Source organism: Martes martes, assembly GCF_963455335.1.
Source record: "Martes martes genome assembly, chromosome: 9".
Taxonomy (NCBI): Eukaryota; Metazoa; Chordata; class Mammalia; order Carnivora; family Mustelidae; genus Martes; species Martes martes.
Window position 1 is genome coordinate 61,205,221 of NC_137896.1, and position 27,248 is coordinate 61,232,468.

Below are 27,248 nucleotides of genomic sequence, written 5' to 3' on the forward strand. Positions count from 1 at the left end.
AATACATGCTTAGACACATCATAGTCAAACTGATAAAAACTAAAAACAGTGAAAAAATTTTAAAATAGCCAGAAAAATGAAGTGATGCATTGCTTACAGGGGAACAGTAACTTTAATCAATGAGTTTCTCACCACAAGCCACCAAGTCCAAAAGAAAATGGCATATTTTTAAAGGGCTGAAACAAAAGAACCGTCAACACAGAATTTCTATATCCAGTGAAAATACCCTTCAGGAACGAAGTCAAAATAAAGACATTCTCAAGTGTAGGTAAGACTAAGAGAATTCATTGCCAGCACATTTGTTCTTAAAGAATCACTAAATGGCAGAAGGGAAAGGATGCCAAGAGAAAAACAGAACATTAGTAATGAAGAAAGAAAAAAGAAATGATAAACATCTGGATAAATATAATAAAACTATTTTTCTCTTCCTGAAATCCTTAAAATACATTCGGCAGTTGAAAGCAAAAACATTAACACTGCATCTTCTATGTATATAGATATAACATATAAAACATTACAACAAAAAAAGAGGAGGATAAAGAGACACATACAGTGTTGGGGCACCTGGGTGGCTCAGTGGGTTAAGCATCTGCCTTCAGCTCAGGTTGTGATCCCAGGGTCCTGGGATCGAGCCCCACGTGTGGCTCTCTGCGGAGCAGGGAGCCTGCTCCCTGGCCCCCTGCCTGACTCTCTGCCTACTTGTGATCTCTCTCTGTCAAATAAATAAATAAAATCTTTAAAAATAAAAAAAAAGAGACACATACAGTGTTAAGATTTCTATATCTCACTTAAGTGGAAAAATATTATAAGTAGACTATAAAAATTTAAATACAGGCATGCCTCAGAGATATTGCAGGTTCAGTTCCAAACCACTGCAGTAAAGCAAATATCACAAAAAAAGTGACTTAAATGAATTTTTGGTTTCCCAGAGCATATAAAAGTTATGTTTACACTATCTGCAGTCTCTTAAGTGTGCAATAGCATTATGTCTGAAAAAACAATGTACATACCTTAACAATTACTTTATTGCTAAAAAATGCTATCATCTGAGCTTTCAGTGAGTCAGTCACTGAACACAGATAGCCAAATATAATAATTTTTTTAAAGATTTTATTTATTTATTTGACAGACATAGATCACAAGTAGGCAGAGAGGCAGGCAGAGAGAGACAGGGGGAAGCAGGCTCCCCGCTGAGCAGAGAGCCCGATGTGGGGCTCGATCCCAGGACCCTGGGATCATGACCTGAGCCGAAGGCAGAGGTTTTAACCCAATGAACCACCCAGGCGCCCCCAAATATAATATTAAATTGAATTGCATGTTGTGAGAATTACTAAAATGTGACACAGAGACACGATGCAAACTGTTGGAAAAATGGCACCAAAAGAACTGGATGACACAGGGCTGCTTCACAAATCTTCAATAAGTTTAAAAAAAGAAAAAAGTGCAGTATCTATGAAGTGTGATAAAGCAAGGTATGCTTAAATGTATATTATAATCCCTAGACCAAACACACACACACAGTAGAATGAGATATATTTTAAAAAAAAAACCCACAATACGTAAGTTAAACTGGAATACCAAAACCTGTTCAAATAGCACAAAAGAAGACAGGAAAGGGAAAAAGAAGAACAAAACTCAAAAGAATGCAAAGGAAATAATAAAATAGTAGCACTAAATCTGAACACAGAAGTAATTACATTAAATGTAAAACATTTAATCACACTAATTAAAAGACAAAGATGATCAGAATGGATTTTTTAAAAGGATGATCCAATTATATGGCACCTACAAGAAATTTATTTCAAATATGATGATATGGTTGGTTAGAAGTAAAAGGATAGAAAAAAGTATATCATGGAAATATTAATCAAAAGACAGATGGAGGAGCTATATTAGTATCAAATATAGCAAACTTCAAAGCAGAGAAAATTAACAGGCATAAAATAACAGGCATAAAGGGGTCATTATATAACACTAAAAGGGTCAATTCACCAAGAAGATATAATAATCCTAAGTGTGTATGCACCTAACAAAAGAACTTCAAAATACATGAAGCAAAAACTGACAAAACTGGAAGGAGAAACAGACAAACTTCCAATTATAGTTATCTTGGCATCTATATAAATAATAGACAAAAAAATCAACGGGGATATAGAACTGAACAATCCCATCAACCAACTGAATCTGACATTTATAGATCAGTCCACCCAACAGGAGTAGAGTATACTTTCTTTTCAAGTACACAAAGAATGTTCACAGAGACCGTAACTCAGGTCATAGAACAAATCTGACAAATTTAAAAAACAAAATATGTTCTATGGCCATAATGAATTACACTAGAAATCATTAACAGCAAGAAAATAGAAAAATCTCTAAAAACTTAGAAATCTGGTGATGCACTTATAAATAATCCACAGGTCAGAGAAGAAGTCTCAAGGGAAATTAGAAAGTATTTTTAACTGAAAGACAAAAATACATCAGAATCTGTATAATGTAGTTAAGCAATGTTCAGATGAAAATAGTTCCAAGAAGAAGTAAAAAAAAAAAAAAAGGAAATACTGAGGTACAAATCTAACAAAACATGTACAAAAGCTGTATGCTGAAAATAACATTATTAAAAAAAAAAAAAAACAAAGAAAACCTAAATAAACGGGAAAACTTACCACATCCATGGACTAGAGAAGTTCAACATACTCAGGGTGTCAATTCTTCCCATTTGATCTATAGCTTAATACACTTCTAATCAAACCACTGCCCCACAAAATATAGACTGACTTATCTTAAAATAAAAAGCAAAGGAACTAAAATAGCCAAACAATTCTGAAGAAGAATAAAATTAAGCGAATCATACTAACTGGTTTTAAAACTTACTCTAAAGCTATAGTAACTAAGACAGTATGGTATTGCAGAATAAACCAGTTTCAAAAGATTATATACTGTATAATTTCACTTATGTAACACAGTGGTTGTCAGGGATTAAGGGGTGTGATACAGAGGGACAGCATGAGGAAGTTTTGGGGGTGATGGCACTATGTTGTATCCTGTTTGTGGTGGTAGTTACATGGATATATATGAGTTAAAATTTATAGAACTGTACATCCCCCCACAATAACTTTACTGTATATTAATTTAAGAATCTTCTAAGCTTCAAAAATATATACTAGAAATTATCTTAGGACTTCCTAATTTTTTACAAATTAAGGTTCTAAAGCAGATGTTTTGAGTATGTGTACATCAGTACAAGGGGAACATGCTGAGGCAGGAGAATTCAATTTTTAAAAATTACTTACAAAGATATGACATAGGTATAAATTCTAGACTCACGTATAAATTCAACTGTATCTCTCAACCAACCACAGAGGCTATTCATACCTAATATCAATGAAACACGTATTTAATACTGCCTCGTAAAAAAAGATAATTTGAGATAAGACAAATACAGCATATATCAAATCCAAAGAAAGTTTGACTGAAGATTCCACATTCATACTAGATATTATTTTGGTCCTTGGAATGGAAATGACATTACTGTCCATTATCAGTATGGTACGTTCCTTGTTTTTTCTAATAGCAGCTAAAGATTTACAATGGTTTATCCATATTTTTCTCGTCTGATTCCACTTGATACACACTTTCAAGAATGCTAGCCAGGAGGCGCCTGAGTGGCTCAGTGGGTTGGGCCTCTGTCTTCGGCTTGGGTCGTGATCTTGGGGTTCTGGGATTGGGCCCGGCGTTGGGTTCCCTCCTCGGCTGGGGAGCCTGCTTCCCTCTCTCTCTGCCTGCCTCTCTGCCTACTTGTGATTTCTCTCTCTCTCTCTGTCAAATAAATGAATAAATAAAATCTTTAAAAAAAAAAAAAGAATGCTGACCAGATGAAGAAAATATGACATATATAATGAAGTTATTATTCAGCCACAAAAAAAGGAGGAAGTTGTACCATTTGCAACACGATGAACCTAAAGGACATTAAGCTAAGGGACATAAGCCAGACAGAGAGAGACAAGTTCTGTATGATTTCACTAATATGCAGAATCCATAAAAGTTGAATCCACAGAAGCAGAGTAGAATGGTGGTTGCCAGGGACTTGGGGGTAGGGGAAATAGGAGATATGCTGGTCAAAGGGCATGAACTTTCAGTTATAAGATGAACAATTTCTGGGGATAAAATATACAGCACAGTGACTATGGTCAATATTACTGTACTGCACACTTCAAACTGATGAGAGTAAATCCTGAATGTTCTCACCAAAAAAAGGAGGTGTGTTTAACTATTGGAGGCAATAATGTATAAATTACCTTGATTGTGGTAATCATTTCACAATGTACATGGTTATCAAATCATCACACTATATACCTTAAATATATACAATTTCTATTTCTCAATTATATCTCAGTAAAGCTGGTGGGGGCCAGGTGGGGGGCAAGAATGCTGACTGGAACCAAGTACTAAGACTGGTCACAACTGCACCAATCTGTAACCCTTCCTAAGAAGACATGAAAATTTTTTCTTTTTTCTTCTAAGAAATAAAATCATAGCAAATGAGCCCACCAAAACACGCAGAGGATTATAATTCAAGATAGCTATTCATTATAACCATATGTATTTTTGGATGACTGCCATAAATTAGTAGGTTTTCTCAGATTGTGGTTTTTTAAAAAACAAAAACACAACTAGAGGACCAAAAAGAATTCATTTAAATAAGTGAGCAACCTCACTGTCCCTAACTTTTTCTAGTTCTTAAGGCATTCAATGTAAATTATTTGTGGAAGCACTCGTTTCCTTTCAAATGACAAAATTCCTTTCAAATTTCCTTTCAAATAACTCTTTGTAATCTAAAATCTTCTCAGGATATGAGCTTTAAATAGCAAATCCACTCTTGCAAGAGCTGAAAAGATGTTAAAATGTAGTTTGGTACAATCAGAAAATTGACAACAAATATTTACCTACTGATTGACAATTTAATTGTAGAATGCTTAAAATATTTCAATTCCTAGGACTAATACAAAAAAGAAATCACAATGGTATAGGTCCTCAAGGACTTAGCTGGGTAGATGGTACAGACCTATGAGATAATTAGACACCACAATTGTAAATAAGAAAGTACTATATAGAACAATTAGAGATAACACCTAAGAAGATGTCAAAACACTCTTTAGTAACTCTCCCATACAAGTCAAGTGGTAATCAGAAGAGAAAATAAATTTGGCTGCTGTGGGGAGGCCCTGGAATCCAGTGAAGAGGAGTGGGCTGGGGCCAGAGGCCTGCCTCAGCTCTGCCATGAAAAACTCCTGGCTAAGTCCCAACTGCTCCACGGTGCCTAGTTAGCAAACATGGTACTTGACACACACACAAAAGGACATTTGCTCACTCACTTCTGATTTGGATACAGCTACGCATGGAAAGAAGGGCAGGCCAGGGGCTTCTACTAGAAGAAACTCACTCCGAATACCAGCAACTCAGGACTACCGCAAGCTCACTACCTGAATTCAATTCTGCCTTCTCACAACCATGTGAAACAGAGGATGCTGACACCAAAAGAACGAGCCGGCTGCTTTTCTGGCCTCCTCCAGAGCAGAAACTCTTATACTAAGGGTCTCACTGTCCTAAGCCCAGCTGCACTGGCATCTCGCAGTCTCAGGAACCCTCTATGATGTATCAGCTGTCTGGCTTAATTTCAGTCTGGTTCCCTGGGTCTCAGTAAGCTTAACTCAAAGAGAAGAAATTGGATCAGGTCCTTTACAACATCACAATCTATGAATACAATAAATTAGAAATATGAATTGTAGAATATAAAACTTACTAAGTTGTCAGCTATGAGTAAAAAACAGCTTATTAAATTTGTTATCTAGACTTTGTTTTACAAGAAATATCAAGTCGTTTTAGAAATGCCAAACCAGGGACGCCTGGGTGCTCAGTGGGTCAAGCGGCTGCCTTCGGCTTGGGTCATGATCCCAGCATCCTGGGATCGAGTCCCGCATGCGCTCCTTGCTAGGCAGGGAGCCTGCTTCTCTCTCTGCCTCTGCCTGCCTTTCTTCCTGCTTGTGTACTCTCTCTCTCTCTCTCTCCTTCTCTCTGACAAGTAAATAAATAAAATATTAAAAAAAAAAAAAAAAAGAAAGAAATGCCAAACCAGAAAAGCAAACACTATGGAAGTCCTTAAAAGAATGATTCTTACCTTAGTCTCAAGATATCAAAAATGGTTAGATCTCACAGTAGAACATAACCTATGTTATGTACAAAGACTCATTACAGTTTTTCACTAGGTTGAATTAAATTTTACCACTCAGGACAATATTCTCATAAATCAAGTAGTGTTAGTACCTCTACAACACCAAGCCCATCAGAGGACCCAGCAATGTCTGCAGAGAACAAGAAAAGATTACCTTTCTTTATTGCCAGGACTCAAATTCAGAAGCAGAAAAAAAGCAAGTCTTAACAATTACTGAATGGGGACACCTGGGTGGCTCAGCGGGTTAAAGCCTCTGCCTTCAGCTCAGGTCATGATCCCAGGGTCCTGGGATGGAGCCCCGAATCCCCCACATCCCCACATCAGGCTCTCTGCTCAGCAGGGAACCTGCTTCCCTTCCTCTCTCTCTGTCTGCCTCTCTGCCTACTGGTGATCTCTGTCCGTCAAATAAATAAATAAAATCTTTAAAAAAAAATTACTGAATGGCAACTAGGAGCTAGGCATTGCACTGGTCACTTTACATGGATGACCTTATTTGGTTCCTGCAATAATCTATGAGGAAGCTAGTTATTATCATTTTAATGATGGGAAAACTGAGATTCAGGAGGTTAAAAAATTTGCCTAGAGCTACAGAGCCCTTGACAAAGCTTAAGTGAGGTGATCAAGGAAGAATGTACCACCCAAGTGTGTTCAGGGAAAAGCTTTGATCAGCAGACCCGACTGTTCACATCCCTTTGGCAGACATAGCCCTACTATGATGATGTGGGTAATGTGGGCCATCAAACAACCATGGCTTGATATTATTTCTTAATGTAAATTTAAAAATTAATGTTGTTTTCCAAATGAGTCTTCAGTAAATTTGCTTAGGATGAATCCCTTCCCCGGACCGAAATGAGTTTCTGGATCTACAACTGCTGAGGAACAGACATCAGACTACTCAAGTTAAGGTCATTCTCTGAGGTCTGGTATGAATGGCACCTCCCTGGAGGATGTGTCTATTTCTTTTTTTCATTAACCACAACATTCCTTTGTCTCTTCTTCTGGATATTAACTTTCTCTGTTGGATTTCTAACATGTTCTATATATAGCAAAAATGTGAAGCTGAGTCACTAGTGAGTTCCTGAAGAGCACCAGACCAGGTCCATACGCTCAAGATGCCAGGGAGAAAAATACGAATACAGTATTTTATTGAGAAAACTAAAGATTATGACTTCTCTCTCTGTAGAAGATGTATACATCTACATCTGCAAGGAGGTAGGCACAGTAGGTAGTTAACAGTAGTAGTAGTATAGGTAGTAAGACAAAACTTTAAAAAGCAAAAAAGCTCTGGGATACAGAAAAAAGGAAAAAAGGCAAGTAATACTCAATCTCTTCAACTGTACAAAGAAGTGCTTGATAGAAACCCACAATTTTAAACTATAAAACATGGGAGATTGCCTTAGTTTAGAAAAAAAGTTTAGAATATAGAATACACATCTAATGTAAGAATAAAAGTCTCTTTCACTAGATTTATACTGATAAAGCTCAAGCTACAGAATCTGCAAACACGGAAAAGAGGCGGGGTGCATGGATGGCTCAGTGGGTTAAGCCTCTGCCTTTGGCTCAGGTCATGATCTCAGGGCCCTGGGATCAAGCCCCACATTGGGCTCTCTGCTCAGTGGGGAGCCTGCTTCCCCCTCTCTCTCTCTGCCTGCCTCTCTTCCTACTTGTGATCTCTCTGTCAAATAAAGAAATAAAATAAAAAAAAAAAAAGGAAAAGAGGCGTGATCAAGAGGGGAAAAACTAAAAATTACTTAAATTCTTCCCTCATCCTCCCAATCATTAATTTAACACAACTTTAAAAACTAAAGCAAGTTGCTTTTTAGATGATTATTAACATCGTAATACATACTTATTATAGAAAATGTGAAAAACATTATATAGCGTATGAGCTGATTGAAAAATAACTCATAATCTAACTACTCACAGTTAGCATATTTTATATCCTATCTTTTAAATAAAGAGTTCCTTTATAAAAACCTCAAAAGTATCACCCTACTTTTTTTGTTTACTGCACTATGAACATTTTCTTATACCTTATACCCTTTAAATATACTAAAACTCATGATTTTTATCACTTGTCAATCATTCTTAGTATACTGAACAAAAATTTTAAAGAACATGATCTATAATGGTCTTATAATATTTGGTCATACAGTAGCATAATCTAACCATTTCAGAGGCTTCCCATTTTTAAACATTATAAGTAGCATTGTAATGAATAAGCAATACACACCCACACATACATTTACATGTATCTCTTATTTCTTTATAATAAATTCCTAAAGATGGAATTTTGAGGCAAAGGGTATGAACAATTTTAAGGATTCTGAATATTACCAAATTATCAATGTAATGAACTGAGTGTTTGCATATGCCCAAGTCCCCATGTTGAAATCTAATTAATCTCTGATGTGACAGTATTTGAAAAATGGGGCCTTTGGGAGGTAATTCAATCATGAGGGTGGAACCCTCATAAATGGGATTAGTGCACTTATAAGAGGCCAGAGAGCTAACCAGCCCTCTTTCTACCACTTGAAGAAACAAGAAGTCTGCAGTCTACAACTCTAAAAAAAGGGTTCACTAGAACCCAGCCATGCTGGCATCCTACCTAGGACTTCTAGCCTCCAGAACTGTGACAAATAAATTCTGCTTATAAGCCCCCTGTTGTTTCTAATACCATAAGTCTTTGGTATTTTGTTCTAGCAGCCTGAGCTAAGGTAGCAGTCATTTAGAAAATTGTATTGGGGTGCCTGGGTGGCTCAGTGGGTTAAAGCCTCTGCCTTCAGCTCAGGTCATGATCCTGGGATCGAGCCCCACATCGGGCTCTCTGCTGAGCAGAGAGCCTGCTTCCCTTTCCTTCCCTTCCCCTCTCTGCCTGCCTCTCTGCCTACTTGTGATCTCTGTCTCTCAAATAAATAAATAAAATATTTTTTAAAAAAAAGAAAAAAATTGTATCAATTTATGCACCTACCAAAAGTAGGAATTTGCCAACACTTGAGTCTTTTAATATGACAGACCTATTAAAGCATGTAACCTATGACATAATGATTCTCACCTTTTAGGCTTTTTCCATAACTTTACTTCATAAACTTAGAGGAAAATATTTTGTAGTAAAATTGTTTTACCTATGGTTAAACAATTTTTCCACTGTTGTTTTTCAAACAAATTTACCTCTGTTAATTAAATTAGTTAACTGAAATAGTATGAACTAAATAAATTCATTTAAAAACTAAGGTTATTCTTCTATGTGTATATTTGCAGTAACAGATGTCTGAAATAATGAAGATGATCACAGCAAACTCTGGGTTTTAAGATACTGAGTTTTCTTCCTTCCTATGTTACTTTGAAATTTTTATTTATTTTTAATTTTCAAAAAAATTTTTTTTCAAATATTAGAAATTTTTGAAATAATTCAAATTTTTTAAAAACCTTCTTTCTACCTCTCTGGTATGACTTAAAAATTAAAAGATGAGCTAACATTCTTTAAAATGAACCCATATGCTAAATAAAATGTATGATATATCAAAAATTATAAAGATTTTCAAAAGAAGAAACATTAAAAACCTACAAATCTATTTACAGTTATGATGGGGTAGCTGGTACTGGGCTAGACCTCCTTCTGTAAATGACCATAAAACTGAGCAACAAACATAAAATATTATTTGCAGATATTGAGCAGTGCAGGTCTGTGATTCCTGAGCAAAGGGAAACAAAGATTCCTGAATGCCCTGACATTCTATTTGTGCCCCAGGGAAGGAAAACCCAAAAAGAGCACAGAGATCTCACTGAATTGAGGAAACAGAACTTAAAAGTTTGAAGCTAATGAAGTCACCAGAATTTAAGAAGCAGAATCCAAGAAAGAAGGGAGCTGTAGAGAGAAAAAGTTTCAAAAATCTGTAGAGAGATCTCCTAATTCTTTGCCTGGAGACTAACCTGCATATGACAAGGCAAGATTCCTTGAGACCAAAGAATAAAATTTGGGGGAAAAACGACTACAGAGTGCGAGGTAAACAACTATTTGAGCTTGCAAAGGTCTGGGAGACATTCAAATTCCGCAGTTAGAATGGAGAGACCTCACTGAACATTACACGCATTTAATAGACACCCGAGAAAGGCCATACCTCTGTATCAGGGTTAAGCTAGTCCTGGAATAAATAAAATGCTTAAAACCAAAGATAAAGAGAAAAACAGAGACCCTTTAAAGCAGCCAGAAGAGCAAAAAAAGACATACTATACCAAAGGACAACAGTAAAAATAATCACTAATCTCTTATCAGAAAAATTTAAGCTAGAAGATATTTAGATGATGACTTTAAAGTGCTACAAGGGCGGGGGAGAATACTATCAACTTAAAATTCTATATTCAGGATAAATATCCTTCAAAAATGAAGGCAAAGAGAATAAAACAAGGTCCAGAACTGTCCTCCTGCCATAAACAAGTAGAAAACTAGTCAAAATATGAAACAACTGTTTCCAGCTAGTAGACAACAGGTCGTATGGAAACATGATCCTTGAAAGAAGGGAAACAAATGAGGTGAGCCCAAAGACTGTTCCAGGTTTCCCTGTGGAACCATAGCACATGAAATGGAACCCAAGTAGAGGTAATAGTCTCGCTGAGTTGAGATGACAGAGCTTGGAATTTGTAAAGTCTGAGAAAGCTAGAATTTGTAGCATAATATCACAAAGGAAGAAATAAATATGAATGCTCCAAAAACCCGCAAGAAGGGTCCTTGAATTTCCAGCTAAATACCAATCTGCATATGTGATGTATGAAAATCTATGAGGCTAGACAGAAAACAACTTCCAAAAAAATATCAAATGCTGGGGAGCTCTAACCCAAACAACTCCCAAAGTTCACACAGGGCCAGGATCATTCAGTTTCCGCCAACTCAGGGTGAATAAACCTTGATGAAGACATGAGGCAATCAAGGGAGACACAAGAAGGGGCACGCTTCAGGAGTGGGCCCAAACTAGCCCTACACTGAAAGCTATTCTAGAACTGCCAAAACCCGAATCCAAAAAAACCTTAAAACAAAACTCAAAAGATCAAGCTGATCCACAAATAAATTAACTGCCCGCCAGAACAAAACTTAATACTCAAGAAAGGAAAAAAAAAAAAATCAAGACTCTCAATACTAACTCCATAAAAAATTACCAGACACAGGAAAAAATGAGAAATGGTAACTTATAATCAGGATCTAGAAGTGATAGAGAGTAGAAGAACTTTTAATAGAAAGGCTTTTTTTTTTTTTAAAGATTTATTTATTTGGCAGGGCGGTGGTGGGGAGAATGTTTGTACGTGAGTAGGGGGAGGGACAGAGAGAGAGAGAGAGAGAATCTCAAGCAGACTCCTTATTGAGTGCACAGCCCAATGCAGGGCTCGAGTCCATGACCCAGAGACCGTAATCTGAGCCAAAAGCAAGAGTCGGGACACCTAACCGACTAAGCCACCCAGGCTCCCTGAGAACTTTTAGTGTAAGGACTTTAAAACAGTATTTAGAAAAAAATTTAAAGGCTTAAAGAAAAACATGAACATAATGAAGAAAAGAAAAAAATTTCAACAGAAAAAGGGAAATTATAGTACTATAATTCTAGAACTATAAAAAAGTATACCTGATATAAAAAACTAACTGGATGGAAATAAGAGCATATTAGACAAAGGAAACTTAAAAAAAAAAATCAGTGTACCTGAAGACAGGGCAAGAAAAACTTTTCAAACTGAACGGAAAGAAAAAAAGTTTGGAAGAAAAATGGACAGAGCTTCAGTAACCTGCCCAAAAAACACATGCAGGACTGAAGTCTGAGGAGAAAAGAAACACTTGAGAATTTAAAATTTTGAAGAGAGATGGCTAAAAATTTCACAAATATGATGAAAACAATATATCCACAGAACTAAGAAGCTCAATAAGTCCCAGGATAAACAAAAATGAAACCAAACTAAGGAGTATCATAGTAAAGTTGTTGAAATCCAATCAAAGAGAGAAAAATCTTAGGAGCAACCAAAGGGTAAAGGTGTATTATGTACAGGAAAACAAATGTAAGAATCACCATAGAATTCTTGTCAGTAACTATGCAACTAAAAGAGTAAAAAAATAAATAAATAAAATAAAATAAAAAGAAAGAAAGAAAAAAATCTTTAAAGTGCTAAAAGGAGGGGGAAAAAACGTGAAAACCTAGAATTCTATATCCACTAACAATAGCTTTCAAAATTGAAAGCAAAATAAGGGGGTGGGGGAAGCTACACTATAAGAAATTTGTAAAGGGAAGTTTTCAAATAAAAGGAATAGGATACCCGACACAAACCTGGATCTACACAAAGAAATAAATATCTAAAGAAATGGTTAAAATGAAGGTAAATATTAAAGACATTTTTCTCATTTTTTAAAAGATTTTACTTATTTGAGAGAGAGGACATACAAGCAGAGGGGGAAGAGGCAGAGGGAGAGACAGAAGCAGGCTCCCTGCTGAGGACCCTGGGATTATGACCTGAGCCCAAGGCAGGAGCTTAACCAAACTGAGCCACCCAGACAGCTCCATTTTTCTCATTTTAATTACTCTAAAAGGTAAGTGCCTAACAAAAGCAAAAACCAGTAATGGAATTTAAAGCACACATAAAATCAAAATGTATGACAAAAAAAAAAATGCCCAAAAGATGAGAGGAATTGAAAGTATATCAATATGTAAGATTTTTGCATTATACATGAAGTGGCATATTATTTGAGGGTAAACTGTTATTAAAAATAACCCATCCAAAAGCAGATAGAAAACCAAGGGGGAAAAAAATACACAAACAGTAAAACAGTACATTTTAATCCAACCATATCAATAACTACATTAAATGTAAATGGTCTAAATTAGTGGTTGGCAAACTTTTTCTGTAAAGAACCGCAGAATATTTCAGGCTTTAAGGACTAAAATGGTCTCTATATGACCAGATGGTCACTAAAAGACTAATGGTCTCTATCCCAACTACTAAACCTTGACATCATAGCACAGAAGCAGCCAGAGATAGTATGTAAATGAATGGGCATGACTGTGTCCCAATAAAACATTCACATAAACAGGTGGATGTCTGGGTGGCTCAGTCAGTTGGGTGTCTGCCTTTGGCTCAGGTCACAAACCCAGAGTCCTGGGATCGAGTCCCGCATCTGGCTCCCTGCTCAGTGGGGAGTCTGCTTCTCCCTCTGTCCCTTACCCTGCTTGTGCTCTCTCACTCTCCCACTCTGACAAATAAATAAAATCTTAAAAAACAAAACAAAACAAAACAAAACAAAAAACAGGCGCTAGGCCAAATTTGGTCTGTCAGTCATAGTTTTGCCAACACAGTCTAAACATACCAAATTATAAAGATGTCAGAATGGATAAAAGAAGCAAGACCCAACTACATGCTACATACCAAAAAGGCACTTGAAATATAAATGACATAAATAGTTTTGTTAAAAGTAAGTGGATGGAAAAAGATACACCATGCAAATATTAATCAAAAGAAATTTTAGTATCAGAAACAGAGACTTCAGAACAAGAGAAATTACCAGTAATAAAAAGGGTATTTCATGATGACAGAGGGGTCAATTCATCAACAAGACTCAACCCTAAATGTGCTGTAACACATGCAACAGTGCTTAGAATATGAAACAAATCTAAAGGAACTGAAAGGAGAAACAGAGAAATCTAAACTTGTAGGTGAAAATTTCAACTCTCTTCTTGACAGAACAAGTAAATAGCAAATTGGTTAAAATATAAGGAAATATACAAAGGCCAACCTAACTTAACTGATATTTATGGAACACAGCACCCAATAAGAGAAAATACACTTTTCTCAAGTACAAATTGAACATTAACCAAGATACACATGTTGGGACATAAACCAATCAAAAAGTATAAATGGACTGAAATTATTAAGAATATGTTCTCTGATTAAATTGGCATTAAATGAGAACACAGTAACAAAATACCTGGAAAATCCCAAATATTTGGAAATTATTTGACAACACTTCAGAACAATCCATAGGTCAAAGAAAAAATTACAAATGAAAAAAAGAAAATATTTTGAATGAAATAATAATGCAAATTTATGGCTTTAAAAGTTGATAATCTTTTAAAATAAATTCTTAATTCAATGATCTAAACTTCCGCCTTAAAAGATAGAAAAAGTATAACAAGTTAACTTAAAGTAAGGAGGAGGTAAGAAATTAATGAAAGCTCAATTCATAAACTAGAAAACAGATAAACCACAGAGAAAAATCAACAAAACTGAAAGTTGATTTTTGAAAGGACTGATAAAATTGATTAAGCCCTAGCTAGACTAATCATGAGAGGAAAGGTGAAATGGACGAATGCTTCAAGACACAAATTATCGAAATAGGACCAAAAAGAAACAGAAACAGTCTTTTATCTTTTTATTTAAAAATTGAATCCTTAAGAACCTTTCCATAAAAAACAAACACACACACACAACCTTCCAGGCCCAGATAGCTTCATTGGTGAATTCCAACAAACATTTAAGGAAGAACATCAATTGTACCCAAACTCTTCTGTAAAAGAAATTGAAAGGGGACATTGTTAGTGGGAGTATAAAATGGTAAACCTACCTTGGAAATTGTTTTGTCAGTTTCTCATAAAGTTAAATCTACACCCATCCTATAACCCAGCAATTCGACATCTAGGTAGTCACCCACAAGTAAGGAATATTCATGTCACAAAAGCCTTGTACAAGAATGTTCGTGGGAGCATTATTCCTAGAAGTTGAAGACCAGATACAAGCTCTTCCTACAGTAATAATAGATAAATTATAGTAAATCCATACAACGGAATGCTACTCAGCAACTAAAAGGAACTAACTACTGCTACATGTAACGTGGATGAATCTGTATTTTAAACGAGGGCTTCATATAAATTTTATACCCAGGCAAGTTTGAGAACCACTATTACAGAAGCACACATATAATAACAAAAAGGGAAAACGTAAGATATTTAGGGAGTTTATAAATCAAACAGTACCACGTACATTATAAACCATATACCAGTTGTCATTTTCTATAGATGCTTAATTGCTATTTCAATTATGATCACAATAGTCCTCTGTGTTCAAATTTCTACTTATGTCCTCCATGGACTTCCAGTTCCAAATTTTAGTCTTTGATCCTGTAACTACCCTAATTTCTCATTAATTCCAACTTAAACTATACATTTTAGATAAGGAATCCTGTTGACCAGTTCCTTTGCTTTTTTTTCTTAATGCTCTACTTCATTGGTAGTTTTCTTGACCTCTTAATAGTGGTATTCTTACTGTCTGCTGCACAGCCTTGACTTTCTACCTCAAACTGAACCCAAAACTCATCTTTTCCACTAAGTACTAAACCACCTCAGATTTTTTCCAAATTCCCTCAGCACTTGAAGATCTTTCTCCTAAAAGATGGGCTATTTATTTTACTGAGTTTGGACACCTCCTCTTAATGACTCACCAACTCCATTCCCTGGCTTAGAGAGTAGAACCTTTGGAAGAAAATAGAAAAGATTACAGTTCTGTTTAAGGTTCTTTCTCTTGTGATGTTTTTACTTTTCCCTCTTGGAATGCATTCTATTTGCCAGAACCTTAAGCTCTATAATGCTAAAGGTAGGAGAGAAAGAGAAGCAAAGAGATGGTTGATTAGAGCTCTGGACTAGATTTTTAAAGAAGGTGAAAAAGGCCTTCAGACTTCAATATCTGTTTAGACTACCTCACCAGCCCAAGAAAGTAAACAAGACTCCAAAGAGAGTTTCAGTGAGTAAGAAAGTGCATTTGTTACGAATTCCCAGTGTTGTCCTGGAAGGCCAGTGTATTGTGATACACTGTTCCAAGGACACTAAAATATAAAAAATTTTTGGCAAATGTTTCTACATACTGTTTGTAAGGTTAGGTGGTGGTGGCGGGGTGGGGGGGGTGCTGAGTTGAGGGAGGGCAAAAGGTAAATATTAAAAAATTGTCTACACTCTTGAACTAAGTGCCAGTTTTGGCAGTTACTTTTTGTTCTGCATACATTATTATTTAGGAATTATGGTCATTACCCACTTAATTTCACAAGCTTCAACTCTAAATGTTTGCCTTCCAAATCCTATCTATAAACCTGGCCACACTTCTGAGCTAGAACCGTATTTTTATCTGATGTTTTGGTCATGTTATTACTCATCTAAAAAACATAACTACTTACCTGAACACAAACCCAGTATTCCCCCCTCTCAAACTTGCACATATTATTCAATTGCCAAGTCAGAAACCTTAGACTCATCCTCAGCTTCTATCACCTGCAAACACTAACCAAGTCTGGAGGGCTTAAACTCCTATATATCTGTGGTATCAGTGCTCTTGTTTCTATCCCCACTACAAATCCCTTAATTCAGACCATCATAATCACTTTCCTGAACTAGAGCAGAATCTTAAATGCATCCCTGCCTGTGATCTACCTATGGGACGCCAGACAGAATGCCTCATTCACTTACCCTGCCATATGTATGACTTAGTGAATAAATACCTCCAATTTCTCTTCCACCAGACAATTCTCTTTATTACTACTATAACCAGTTTTCTACAACAGCAGACTGTGTCACTTCCCCTGCTACAAAACAAAATAAAAACCCAAACTCCTTGTATGGCATATGAGACCATTATCAGCTTGTTCATTCTACCTTGATTCTAGTCTGATTTCCTAATTTTCTTTTGTACTCATTTTGACAGATCAAACTTCACTCTCCTCCTTAAACACACTATACCCTTTCATTTTTAATAATCTAGAATAAATACTCAGTCCAGCTTGCTTTATTTTTAATGATCACCCTTACATTATTTAAAGCAATTAGCTAAACCTGTACAGAAGTAATGAGTGAAGAGAAGATATAGCCAACTCTCAATTAGCTTATTGTCATATTCTTATTACCACGGTCAGCATAGACTAAATGGGAAAGTGAGTAAACTATTTCAAAAGTGAGTGGCTTGGTAAGCTTCATCCTTACCATAAATTAATGCTAAGTCTTCAGTTATGGATTTACTACCCTCCTTTTGATTGACAGGCACAAAGAGAACTATAACTCAAATTTCTTCACGTCTATCCTTTTCCTTCATCTTTAACAACTCCCCTTCCCATTTCTGCTGTGACTCCTCTGTACTTTCCTTCCCCTGCTACCTAAGTCTTCCTAATACCCTCTTTGTCCACTCTTTACAAGATCAGTATTCCTCTATCACTCTTCTTGGTACAGCACCTAAAATCTTATTAAGTACTTCCACATATACTTACTCACTTGATCTTGCAACCTTATTTTTTGGGATTCCAAAATCAACAAATATCAAGGGTGTGTGGGGGGTTGGTGGATGGCAGTTTATACTGTGAAAATTAAAAGGACACAAGGAAACCTCATTTAGAATAGAGTCAGGGGGCCAGCAGGGGGAGCTCTCACGTCCTACCACTTTAGTCCACTGAAAACCCAACAGGAAAAGAGGTACCTTGCAAGTCAGTACTCCTGTAATTGCTACTTTACTATCCCAGCAGGAGGAGCAACAGCCCAGCCAATGAGAGACTGTCCCAACTCAGCCAATGAAAGCCGCTATACTTCTGCTAGTTTAATCCAATGAACTTTTTGTTTATAACAGCTCTCTCTCTTTCTCTCTTTCCTCTGTGAAAGAGAGGTCCTCTCCTTTGTTCTCTAGACTTGCTTGTGGTTTTGCCATAGCTTGCTTATTTAGGATTGCAATTCTCTGCTATTTCCAGGTAAACCCATTTTTGCTGGTAAAATAGCTTGCAGTTTTATTTCTAAGGTCAACAATATATAGCAGATGCTGCTGATCTAGGTAAAATTTAAGATACTTTATAACTCATTTGAGGAAAATGCAGTTCAAAAAAGTTATTATTCATCCAACATAGTGCTGTTCCCTCTGCCTAGAACTCCACAATCCCTCCAGGTCATCTCTCAAGACACATCTCAAGCCTTCCCCTACTCCCAGAGCAAACATATTACACCTATTTCAATGCTATCCTAATGTTTTCTCAGACCACTTCTATCATACCACTGGAAGAATCCAGGTATCTGGACTCTTAACTCTGGTGTCTTTTCTACCAAACGAGATTTTCTTATTAAATAATGTTACCTTATTAATGCCCATTAATAATCCAGTATTTTATAGTGAAGAGGAGAAACATTTTATGGATGGCCTGTGCTATTTTCCAATCTCTAGGGTAAAACTGTACACCAAAAGAACCCTTATCTTTCCTTAAAAAATCAGGAATTTAAGGAATGTCTCCAAATCCTCTCAAAGTATATAGATATGATCTCTCCTGGTAATGGCATTCAAAGCTGCCACAGCAAAGGAGAAAAACAGCATTTCATTAACCCTAAATTAAACTGTTGTAAGTTTTAAAAGACGCCTGTTAGTATCTTGGGAAACATTTAGATTAACAATCAAAAGATGAGGGCCTTAGTCCCTACTCCACATACTGGGTGACTTGGGAAAGTCACTTAACCTCCCTGAATCAAATTTTCTTTTTTGAGAAAAGTGGACAACTTACTTACCTTTCAGAAATGTTTGGAGAATTCAATGAAAAAAATGACTGCAAATCACTCAGCCTGGAACATAATAAACAGTCAAAAAAAATCTCTTTTATAATTATTTTCATGGACATCATTTTTATCTTCAGAACTATGCCCAACAACTTTAACCTTAACAAATTCCAGGACTTTGTGGCCCAGCAACAACTACAATAAATGCACTCATAGAAGCTATCTCCAAGACTTCTGGATCCCCTTCCCGGGTCACAACTCAGGTCCTGTAAATATAATTTGGAGTATCTTCTCCTAAATGCATTATCTTGTTCTCTGCCACACAGAAACTCATCAAAGGATGTTCCTGTAGCTTCTCCTTGTTGGCTTGGCTGTCAACTACCTGGAACAGCACATAGAGTCAGCTGCAAATCTGGCAACTTTCACTGCCAGTCTGTCTTTTAAATCATTTATAAAAAAGAAAAAAAAATGTTATATAAAATTAGTCCCAGCACTGATCACCTGAAGGGTAATGAGGCTAGACTACTGTCTCATGTTAATAACTAAAGTCAAAGACTAAATAATTAGATAAATAAGCTCCCCTTTGGCTATGTGCATATTTTAACCCCTAAAAAACATACCTGGACTTCTCCCAGTAGATTTCATTTAATGTTTAGTAAGTTTATTCTTCAGCTTTGGAATATTTCACCTGTTTTCCTTACACAAAGACACACTAATCTGCAGAACCCAGGGTCTATGTTAGGGTTAAAATCATATAAAATCCTGATTTTTCTCCATATTTCTCACTTATTTTATATTTCAACCATATTTCAACCTCCCATTCTTAATTCCCCTTTCTCTGACTACCCACTATATATGAAGGCTTGAAGTTCAGCTCCCAAATCATTCCTGTTCCATCACTCTACCTTTCATTTTCCATTTTAAGTATACATACATTATTTAAGTAAGCTTCTAACTTTTTAATTGCTTGAAATATAGTATATCAATACTTGATTACCCCCTCTACCTGAAGAATCTTGCCCAGAACAGAAAGACTGGATATTATTCCTGTTACAGGAGTCTTCAAATGAAATAAGGAAGTCATAATTTGAAGATAATCCCAGAGCAATAAGCCTATTTCAAAAAAAATTTTTTTTAAGATTTTATTTATTTCTTTGACAGAGAGAGATCACAGTAGGCAGAGAGGCAGGCAGAGAGAGAGGGGGAGGCAGGCTCCCTACTGAGCAGAGAGCCTGATGTGGGACTGGATCCCAGGATGCTGAGATCATGACCTGAGCCAAAGGCAGATGCTTACCTCACTGAGCCACACAGGCACCCCTTCAAAAATACTTTTAAAAATTATCTTCCTCACTTATTATTAGCTTTGATAAAAGATTATTATATGACATTTCATCAAATCAAAGGTAAATTTAATTTTGGTGTTAAACATCACATGAGCAAAAGGCTTACAGACTATCAGAGAAACTGTGGGAATATATTCTTGCTCTACTGTACTTGGCAGTGTCATTATGATTATGATCTCTCTCAAGTCATTCCTTGGGCTTTTTCACCTACATGTACAATAAAGATAGCTAACTAATTCTCAGTTAAACTACTCAGATGCAGGGGTGCCTGGGTGGCTCAGTGGGTTAAAGCCTCTGCCTTCGGCTCAGGTCATGATCCCAGGGTCCTGGGATCGAGCCCCGCATCGGGCTCTCTGCTTAGCAGGGAGCCTGCTTCTTCCTCCGTGCCTCTCTGCCTACTTGTGATCTCTGTCTGTCAAATAAATAAATAAAATCTTAAAAAAAAAAACTACTCAGATGCAAATATACCAAATATTAACATGAAGCAACAGTCCAGCCAGTTACCCTTCAAGATTACTTTTGCTCTAACCAGATTCAAAAGCTTTCTCCCCATTACCCATGAAAAAGTAAGATAATTGGCTAACTCAGAAAAAGAATTTATTGAGTAAGGAAAATGATTCATATTTTCCTTTGGTCATTCTCTAACATCTACATTGAAGCTAAGAAAGTAGTTTGCATGATCCATACTTACTCAGTCCTTGTATCCGTGAATTTTAAGTATGAATAACTGGCAATTCACAATGCCATAATTATTTTTAAACATCAAAAAATTGCAACTTAATGAAAAGTTAAGCAATAATTGGTTATATTTTATTATAACACAGTATTTCAGTTGTTTTTTTTTTTTAAGATTTTATTTATTTATTTGACAGATATCACAAGCAGGCAGAGAGGCAGGCAGAGAGAGAGGGAAGCAGGCTTCCTGCTGAGCAGAGAGCCCGATGCGGGGCTTAATCCCAGGACCCTGAGATCATGACCTGAGTCAAAGGCAGAGGCTTAACCCACTGAGCCACCCAGGCGCCCCAGTATTTCAGTTTTTTTAAGATTTTATTTATTTATTTGACAGAGAAATCACAAGTAGGTAGAGAGGCAGGCAAAGAGAGAAGGGGAAGCAGGCTCCCCGCTGAGCAGAGAGCCCCCCCCCCAATGCGGGGCTCGATCCCAGGACCCTGAGACCATGACCTGAGCCGAAGGCAGAAGCTTAACGCACTGAGCCACCTAGGCGCCGCAATAACATGGTATTTCTAATGTCTCTTGAAACCATATTTAAATATTTTATTCACATAATTAGATTATATAATTGATTGAAAGAAAAGATCTGCATGTCAGTTCTACAAAATTCCTAAAAGCATTTCATGATTCCAAAAATGACCAATAAACTGTAATAATTTCATAATCTTTATTATAATAGTTAATCAAAAGAAAATTAGGAGTTGATCACTCTCAAACATTAAAATTCTGTATCAGGGAAAGAAAAATATGATCCTGAAAGCTTTTGATAGCTCCATATAATGCTTATTTCAGATTAAAGGGATGGCCCATGTATTTATCACCTGAAATATCTATCCACAGAATGCCTGACTGAGATCTTAAAAAAACAGCACGAATCTACAACTAACATAATAAAAATGCTTTTGAGCTACACTTCTGCTTTTAATCTCTAACCTGTAAAATGGACTCAATTCAATGAAGTTCTAAAAATATGGGTAATTAAAAATATGTGATACATTTTTTAAATCACTGAAATTATATTTAAAAAGAGACTTAAAAAAGTACACTCATGTATGACACAGTAAGTTACAGGTTGTGACAGTAGGTTAAGGTGCATGAGAACCAAAGTCAAGGAAATGACAAGCAGAAGAGCTGTTATAAAAGCAATAGAAGAACCTGGTAAGGCAGAACCAAAGAATAAGTAGGAAAAGTCCACCACTGTCATTTAAAAAACACCTGTTAAACCACATGTTCATAACACTAATTAGACCTGGGTTACAGGGAAGTAAAAGGAACAAAATGTTACAAAGTTGGAATTACACAAATTTTATCACTAAAACCCAACAATATAATGAATGAAGTCATCAAAACATTCACTTAATAAAAAACAAGGTTCAAGGATTTTCTCATGGCTTCATTGACAGAAAGGGAGTGTAATGAATAACAGATCTTAGAAATTCCTGATTTCCTTACCTAATCTTACCCAGTAAGCCTTTGGAACTCACTGCGTTTTCACTAGAATACCTGCAAATCAATTACTGGCATTTTGATTCTAGAATAATGTCACTGCAACAAGGGTTTCCAGATGACATTTAGAAAAACAGACACACTCACTCTAACTTGATATGCATACCTAATTAAAGGTCCAAGACAAGCAGAGGAAGGAGAAAACAAACATGAGGGCATCAGCTACACTAAAAGCCTTGTAAGATAGACGCTTAAGTGATCATGTATTTATTAGGAATTTTTGGTAGCCTCAAAGTGCCTTCATTAATAGCGAAGAAACAAATGGGCACACAAGTGTCTGTACACACCTAATGAGCCATAAAGAAGAGTGTCCAATATCTGTTGCACTCTGTGTGCTAAGGAAAGAAACACTTTGAATCCTCACCACTCTCCTATGAGGTGGTTACTTTTACTACTACCCTCACTCTACAGATAAGGAAACCTAAAGTACACAGTGGTTAAATCACCTGCCAGACATCAATGTTATTAAGCAGCTGAAATACAAAGTCAGTCGTTCTCTATTACAACTATGATAGAAATTATGTTTTTATAATTATCAAGTAATTCTACTTATTTTAAGTTATTCTACTTATTTTTTAAGTATTATTTTAAGTTATTCTACTTATTTTTTTGCTCTTATTTTTAAAGGTACTAAAGCCCATTTTAACGTAACAAAACTCCTACATTTACCAAGAATAATAATTTTCATATAACTTACTTGGAAAATACAGGAACCTTTTGGATTCTGAAGATCTTGTAAGCAATTAAGTTTTAGCATAAAAATCACAGAACACTAGCCTGCTCCAAGCTCATCTAATATTTTAATCTAGATGACATGACAGTTTGTCTCTTTCCAATGAGAGAGAAATATCAGCACTTCCATTAACAATGAACCATACTGTTTAAAACTTTTCAATAAAAGCTTATCCTGTTTTATATCATTTCATGTATCAACGTAGTCAACTCAAACTTCCCCATCCTTAGAAGAGAACAACATCACAAATAATCCAAAAACCATTTATAGTTGGCACTGCAACTCTTTAGAAATAAACAATGTGAATGTGATAATGTAGAAAAACCCTGGACTAGAGTCCGGAGTCCTGCCCACCCATCCTGGCTCTCTCACTAACTACCAATTTAGTCCCTTTCCACTGCTCTGGGCCTTGGTTTCCTGACCTGTAAAATAATCATCTCCACGGCCTACTCTCCCACCTCTAAAAGAAACGTGACTCTTGTACATACATCTTTTTTTCCAAGCTTCCCATTCTCCATCTATTTAGTTATTATCATTACTTTGCAGGCATTACACATTATTTTTCCCTGGTTCTACAAAAGGAGAAGACAATCCATTCTTAACTAAGGTGATAAGGGAAAGCCCTCAGGACCACTAGTTTATCATAGATGAGTCTCAAGGTGAATAATGTAGAAGCTATTATAATGCTAAAAGGTGTTAGGTTTCAATATTTTAGGCTACTGTTTTGTGTGCCAGTACATTCTCCCTAAGGACAAACAGTAAAATTCAAGGACAATAAGAAGAAAAAAATGTAATTATCCATCAGTTATTGAAAAACTAAAAAGGTGCCAAATAAAAATATTAGTACTTTTTTGGAGAACATTTTTCTCTGATGAATTACATTACAGAGCAACATAACATTCACAAATTTTCTCAGATATGTTTAAGTACTCCCTACAAAAAAAAGTCTTTCCTTTTTTAAATTGTGAGGAATTAGCCAGATAACATACATGTGATTAAGAAAATATTTAAAAGATGAAAAGATCTAGCTGTGCAATTCTTAGCCTCCTTTTCTCAGTGACTTGAAGAACCTCAAAGGGGTGCCAGAGGTAGAATCTGTGGACCTCCACGGCCTGACCCTGGTATGCATTTTCTACCTTCCTAACCCATTTTCAAGAGTGTTATGCAAATACAAGTTTATTAAAATTAAATTAAGCATCTAACATTAATATTGAACTGTTAGAAAGCTCATCCTGATTTCAGAATTGCTTTCTAGAGCTGCTACCTTACCAGCATCTTCCCAGCACAATACTTAAAGTTGACCTTGTAAAGAAACACTTAAAAGCAAGGGACAGAAAGCCTGTGAATTACTTAATAATCTTGTAGACTAAAAGGTTAAGTAGCAAATTCTAACAGCACAGTCAGTCCACTCTAAATGTTAAGTCAGGAAGAAGTAAGCCACAGCTATAGGTTCAGAGACCTGAAGAAAGGATATTCAACGGATGTAGCGGCGACTGCAAGAATTTCAAGGAACAGTTATGAGCATTTCCAACAAAACCAGTAACTGGTAAAACACCATCAAACGTGTACATACATTTTAAAATAAGGGTTAACTGACAAGCTCCAGCAGCAAGCCTCCTCCCGGTTGGAATGCCAAAATAAAATGTCAGAAATCACCTCGCGAATCCAGTCCCCCAGCCTTCCAAAGTTTGGAACCAAATCGACATGTGTGCTTAAACTGCTTCTTTGCATCCTTTTTTAAATGCAACTCCCTCCCCAGAAAGTCAGTTCGCTTCGGCTCCTTGAATGCCCAAATTCCAGCACCAAAGAATCGTAGGAGCCCAAGTAGTTGCAGAAGGGTCTTCCAGCGGCCGCCTGCGCATCCCTTTCCACCTCGGGTTAAAGCCCTGGAGGTGCTCTGGTCACTTCCCCATCCAAGTTTCCCAGTTCTCTCATCCCCCAGCGGACCGCTTCTCGTCGACCTTGAAGACCCCCGGATCGGAGCCCTAGAGCCCAAGTGACCTGGCCAGTTGGCCCCTTCCCCGCAGCACGCGTTAAATGCCCCCGCAGTCTCCGCTGGCCTCCCTCCGACCCCTACCACGAACGCCCTCCTACTGGCTCCTAACGACCCCCTTCCCCTTAGGCGCCCCAAGTCCCTCCAACCAGAAAAATCATTCATCAGAAATGCATCGAGAGCCTACTAAGCGCAAGCCCCCACTACGCGCAGCGCGGTCTGCACAGGGCTCGCGGCCCGAACTCGCCGTCCCCCGCCCGCCGTCTCCTCCTGGCCCGAGGGCCGGCGCTGCCTCAGCCCGGGGTGTGGAGGCGCTGGCCGGAGGCGGACTGCGCCGGGCGCGGGCACCCGAGGACCGGCAGGCGGCCGCTAACGGCGGAGCGGGGGGCCGGGAACAAGCGCGGGCCGGGCGCGGGCCGCGGGGACACTCACCGGTCCGGGCGCGCGGGGCGGCCTCATCCAGGGGCACCTGCGGCCAGGCGGACGGGCCCGGACGGCGCAGTCACGGAGAGGGCGAGTCCTCCCGCCGGTCCCGTCCCGTCCCCTCCAACTGCCCGATCGAGCGCAGTCTCGTTTCCTCTGGACGGAGCCCGGGGACCCCAGCTCTGCCGGATGCCCCCGCCAGGCCCCCACCCCCTTCCCCGGCCGCCTCCCCCCTTCACCCTTTCCCCTCCCCCCTCCCCCCAACCCCCCACCGGAATGGAAAATACCTCCCGGGGCGGGGGGCGGCGGGGGCACGCCTCTCTGAAGGGCAGCCTACCGTGACCAATAGCAGGCGGGGCTCTGGAGGGGCGGGATTCCTAGCGGCCAATCCGGAGGCGTGTAGGTGAAGGCCGAAGAAGGGAGGCAGGGAGAGAGAGGGGGGCGGCCCGGGAGTCAGGGAGGTCCGGCCGCTCGGGTGTGCGCTGTGCGCGGCTGCCATTTTGGAGTCGGGCAGCTGAGACGGCGGCCGGGTCCGGCCCGGGGGAAAGGGAGAAGCCAGTCAGGTAGGAAAGAGGCTGTCACGTGGGTTGGAGGGGCGGGGTAAAGCCGTCTGTAGCCGGAGGGGAGGGGTCGGAGGCGGCGAGTCACGGGGGCTGAGGGGGGTCACGTGGTCGGAGAAGGGCCAGCGGTGGGCCTGGGGCGGAAGGTCAACCTGAGGTGGGAGAGGGAAGAAAGCTTTGTCCCTGGCTTCAACTCTGTTAGGGAAAAGGAAAGGAAAAATGATGAATGGAGGGTGTGAGTGCCGGGCCGGAAAATGTGAATGAGTCTCCCTAGCTCCCTCCAGCATGGAGCCACCCAGTCACTGGATTCCAAGATGCACGGGAACCTGGGCATTTCATTTAATTCAGGTAGTCCCATCCCTACTCCCTGCTGTCACAAACATGACTCACAGATCTGATGGAGGGGTGATTGTCCTCCACTTTTTGCCCGCACTTTATGTGGAAGGGCCCCCGCCCTAGAAATGGCTGAAAGGGTAGAAGCACAGTTGAGGCATTGTGACGCCAGGACGATTTCTTACATCTGGCGTTTTGGAAACCGTGTCGTCATTCAAAAATTTCCTGGCCGGTTCTGTCTGGGACATACCATGATCACGTTCCAACGCCTCCGAACTTAAACAAAAACAAACAAAACAAAAAACAACTTGTTTGTGAGCCCCTGCCTAGCGCTCATCTGTATTTCAATTCATGCTTTAAGTACAGCCTAAATTAAACTCCCTACTAGTACACAGAAAGTGCTCCTCTTAAGGTTACCGGTGACATCCATGCAACCAAGTTCAAAGTCACTTTTAAGTTCTTATTTGATCTCTCCTGCAGGAAAGTGGATGGACTATACATCCCTCTTTAAGCTTTTTCTCCTCCACAGGGCACCCCTCACCCCAGTTTGCCTGACAGTATAAACACTCAAAAGATTATTAATCTTACTAAATCTGTTATCTGTTGGCTAGTTAAGAGAGTCCCAAGAGCTGATCTTCCGTCCTCACCTCAGTAGGTCGGTAGTCATTCTACCGCACACTAGGTGACCTAACCACTTTGGTGGTTGAGTGTACCTTTAATGACGTCCAGATAAGTGTTCTTGGACATCTCCACTTGAACCTTATTATGACCTATCCAAGTCAGAACTCAAATACACTCAGAAGTGCTCTTTTTCCTCTGTTCCTTATCTTTTTGATAATGTCCCCCATCCACTCCTCCAAATCCAGAGC

General features: G+C 38.2%; 2 protein-coding genes across 3 annotated transcripts in view; one reads left to right on the forward strand and one right to left on the reverse strand.

Annotated features, from left to right (window-relative positions):
* The window catches only part of SOCS5 (suppressor of cytokine signaling 5), a 61,790-nt gene extending 36,054 nt beyond the window's left edge, over positions 1-25,736 (reverse strand). The window contains exon 1 of the mRNA XM_080814088.1: positions 25,496-25,736. The gene's annotated coding sequence lies outside the window, so the exon portion shown is untranslated. The remainder of the gene's footprint in view (positions 1-25,495) is intronic.
* Positions 25,737-25,898: 162 nt separating this feature from the next.
* The window catches only part of PIGF (phosphatidylinositol glycan anchor biosynthesis class F), a 114,876-nt gene continuing 113,526 nt past the window's right edge, over positions 25,899-27,248 (forward strand). For both annotated transcript variants that reach the window (XM_080813745.1, XM_080813748.1), the window contains exon 1: positions 25,899-26,049. The gene's annotated coding sequence lies outside the window, so the exon portion shown is untranslated. The remainder of the gene's footprint in view (positions 26,050-27,248) is intronic.